General features: G+C 31.0%; 1 long non-coding RNA gene across 1 annotated transcript; it reads left to right on the forward strand.

The window, feature by feature from the left end:
- The first annotated feature begins 1,810 nt into the window (after positions 1 to 1,810).
- Positions 1,811 to 2,662, forward strand: LOC129905211 (uncharacterized). The gene is made up of 3 exons (XR_008770567.1): positions 1,811 to 2,127; positions 2,188 to 2,252; positions 2,316 to 2,662. It is a non-coding gene; the product is annotated as an uncharacterized LOC129905211 (long non-coding RNA).
- The last annotated feature ends 1,591 nt before the right edge of the window (positions 2,663 to 4,253 follow it).

Genomic DNA, 4,253 nt, shown 5'->3' on the forward strand with positions numbered 1-4,253 from the left:
AAAATCTCATGTCCGCAAGTCCTAATTTTTTTGGTTTGAAGATAAGGTGCTGATTTTAAAAAATTGAAAAACTACACTTCAGATATTTGTATCAGATCAACATGAATAAGGTGCTTTACTTTTCAGGGATGGTCAGGTTGACTTGTTTGTGAGTTTTGTTGGAATAAGTGTTAAAAAATACCTTTAAATCATGTCGCTTATGTTGGTATACATATACAAATTTAAACTTTTCTTGCTAATTTTTTTAAGTCTGCACCTTACTTAGTTTAATTTAGTTAAGGACTTGCGGACATGAGATTTTTTTAGATTTTTGAGGGTAGTTAAAGAATATCCAAACAAAGATTAAAATGAAAAAATTAGCCTATTAGCACTTATTCCTAAGATGAACAAAAATCTTCTTTAGTGCATATCCTAAAATTTGCCCCTCCATCAAAAAATACCATTATTTCGTAGGTATATATATTTTTTGTAATGGATTGTTTTGATTTTTAATAATGATGGATTCTAAAATCTTCATGCAAAATTTGGTTCATCTACCATAACTTTTAAGGGTTTTTCGGCAGTAAGTTTGCATATGTTATAATAATATGAGTTGACAGATGAAAAACAGGTATAACTTTTTCCAGAGATGTCAGATTGTCTTGATTTTAGATATTTTGGAATCAGCATTAAAAAATACCTTGAAATCATGTATCATATGTGTATATAATACCATAGCCTATTTTTGCTTATTTTGAAAATCTCCATTTCGCGATTTGACCTTGAAATCGCGACAAGCGGAAATGAGATTTTTCTAAACTTTTGAGATATGTTATAGAATGGCAAAAGGAAGATATTGAGTAAAAAAAAATTTCTACTAACATTCATTCCGAGATTTACCCCTTTTTTCTCTTTATTTGACTGTATTAAAAAGATTTCATGAAAGTTGCAAATTTTCAATAAAAGTAGGTGTTTTTTTATATTTAGCTTTGTTTATAAATAATTGAGACGAAGGTAAGTGTTTTTATTCATAAAATACCATCAAGCAATTAAAAAAATAAAGTTACTTCAGATACGACGAGCGATTAGGACAAATCTAATGCAAAACTCAACACGGTTTTCACATTGGCCTCAGTCAACCGACTCATTTTGACGTCTTTGTGTTTTTTCTCACTCGCACTTTATGGTGAGTAAGAGAAGTGAGGCAGAAATTTTAAACGGATTTAAAATTTTTGGACTCTTTTTGATATTTGCTATTTTGACATTTTAAGTTTCCCAATCTTGCTTAAGGTTGGAGCGAGAAAACAAACAATTTTTTTTTAACATTTTCCTTTGTGTTATGTCAACGAATACTACCGTTATAAATAAATATTTTGAAACAAAGTTGCAAACTCGTGTTTGATTTCTTGAAATAAACAATTAAGATGAGTAATTGGAATAGAATTCAACAACTACAAACGTCAAAATGAATGTGGAGTGTTCACACTACTTTTGTGTCTGAACACGACGGTGTGGCCTTACGTCAAAATGATTCCGTTGAATGAGGCCAATGTGAACACCGTCCAAAGCACCAACAAAACACCAAGATCACTTCACCCATTTTTCCGTCTTCAATCAAGCAACTGCCACAACCCTGCAAACCAAACCTCAGTAGTTTAGGGGAAATTACAACCACCAACAAAGTCTATACTTTGTAGATGTATATGTTTCCTAATTTACCAAAATATAAAAAATAAACTCTTCGGTAAATGGAAGGAAAAGAGCGCGATGTATGCAATGCACAAGGTTTTGTCTCTTTTGTAATGGCGGCTCGGGTTTGATTTTACTTCTCCTGCATTTTTGTATATTTTCTAGTGAAACCTTGATAGCCACAGCAACATATTAGTTAAGAAAAAAAAAACATTTCTCTGTGCTCCATTTGATAGATAAATAGAACAATTTAACTTAAAAAAATAATTAATCTTCTCAGTGTTATTTGTGAAAACAATTTTCTAAAAAAACAATCTACCACACAAATTCTTTGGCACGTCACACAAATTCCACCACCATTTCCACCATCAAAATGCACAGCCTCAGCCTTGTGCATTTAGAAAAAAAATCATAAAAAAATGACACAAAAACCACCACCAATTGATTTGGAAAATAAAGGTATGTTTATTTTAAAATTGATAAATTATATAGGTAGTTGTTGATTTTTCTGTCTTCTAGAGATCAATTCCAGACATCAATGACTGAGTTTACAGTTCAAAAGGTTCCTCCACAGACTTTGTAGTGTAAGTTAATAAGATTCCCTTCTGCGCTTCGTGAAGCTGATGGTATTATTTTTTTTTTCTTAGGTCTGCACCCTCCGACTACTTGTTGATGTTTTCGCTCTAATCCCAGACAAAAACAACATTCAACAATTCTATATCGAGTATAAAAATGACGTCAGAGACTCCTTGCTCGCCACAGTATTGGATGCAGTCCGTTCGAGTGACAATCAAGATGTGCACGTTCGTATTACAAACAGATTGCGAGGCATGCATTTTGTTTCCCTCAACAGTTGTGTGGATAGATATAAGATTTTAGAGAAATTCAACGCCAACATTTCTCATAGTGGTCTCAATTAAAGTGTCACACAAGACGTATGTTTTGATATTATATAATTCGACTGAATAAATCTAAATCTCTAACCAAAGTTTGAACTTCAGAGATCAGAGTTTATTTGTAATTTCATGTGTAATTTCAAAAGGTTTAGTTTCACTAGGAACAAACTACTTCTTTTACGTACAAATTTCACCACATAATTACGTACTTCCAGATTCGAAGTTTCAGTGATTATTCTGTAGCTAAAAAAGTACTGGCAAATGTACATCAGAAGCACTTCCAGATGTGCTTCGCTGATGTACTTTTGAAGTAGATACATTTTTCTGTACTTGTAATGGAGGGGAAACTTATTTCATCTTGCATGCAAGAAAGAGATAGCTGCTTCACGTATTTTTATATACAGAAAGTATATAACTGAGTTTTTTCCCGAGCTCCTATCTTTTTTCAGTGGAAAAGAAGTACTTATTTCACCGGTTTTTTCTGTAGTTCTGCGTTTGCTGGGAAGGAACGGTCATCTTCGCCTCGAAATTGCAATCCTATTTCATCTACAAAAACTACCACCTCCTTTGATCAACTTTTTCACTTAATATGGAAAAATTAAATTAAAAAACACCATGTTTCAAGTTAAATTATAATTTATTTTATAAATAAAGAGAACACATATTTTTAAAAAAATAGGGAAATTAAGGGTTGGGTTCGATATCCCGTTTTTTATATTCCCGTTTTTTTAAATCCCGCTTTTAAAATCCCGTTTTTCATTATCCCGCTTTTTATAATCCCGCTTTTTAAAATCCCGATTTTTATAATCCCGTTTTTTATTATCCCGATTTTGCAAGCAAAACTAGTTGTTTTATTTTAAAAAATCGCACGATTTTTTAAAATAAAACAACTAGTTTTGCTTGCAAAATCGGGATACTAAAACAAATTAAAAAATGAGAGATTGTTCTCAACGCATTTAACTAAAACCTTTAACAAAAAATATAATATTTAAAAAAAATAAGAAAACGTAATGATGTGATACTAAAAAGAAATCAATAATATAATATTTGCTTTAAAGTTTCAGAAGAACAATCAAATCGTGATAATCCCATTGGTTAATAATAACATAATATGATCACAGCACCTTAAATTAAGTACACACTACATAATCAAAAGAAATTTCATTTAAATATATTTCAACTTATATTTAGATGGATTTCAACAATTTTGATATTTAAATAAATAAAATTTCTTTTATTTGCGAACTCAATTTAAGGCTTTAATCATTTTATGTTTTTATAAAAGAAATACCGTTTTCATAATGTGTTGAAGGTACATTTTGTGTGGGCAACGCAAAAAATCAGTTTTACAAATTTTATGTCTATTGCTCATGATTTTTTTATTTGTGAATTAAGCATGTATTTTGTAAAAAAATCGGGATTTTCGGGATTTGACGGGATTTTAAAATGCGGGATTTCAGAAAACGGGATTTAAAAAAGCGGTATTTTAGTAAGCGGGATTTTGAAACTTTTTTTTCGGGATTTTCGAAAAACGGGATTTTAAAAAGCGGGATTCCGATACGCTCCCGGAAATTAATAATTGTATTTAAAATATTGAAATCTTCTTGGAGCATTGTCCATTGTCCATGTAATAGGGTTGGTTTTGTTACGGTGAGGTATCTACTCCAGATTGTAAATATTTTGCGATAG

Source organism: Episyrphus balteatus, chromosome 1 (genome assembly GCF_945859705.1).
Source record: "Episyrphus balteatus chromosome 1, idEpiBalt1.1, whole genome shotgun sequence".
NCBI lineage: Eukaryota > Metazoa > Arthropoda > Insecta > Diptera > Syrphidae > Episyrphus > Episyrphus balteatus.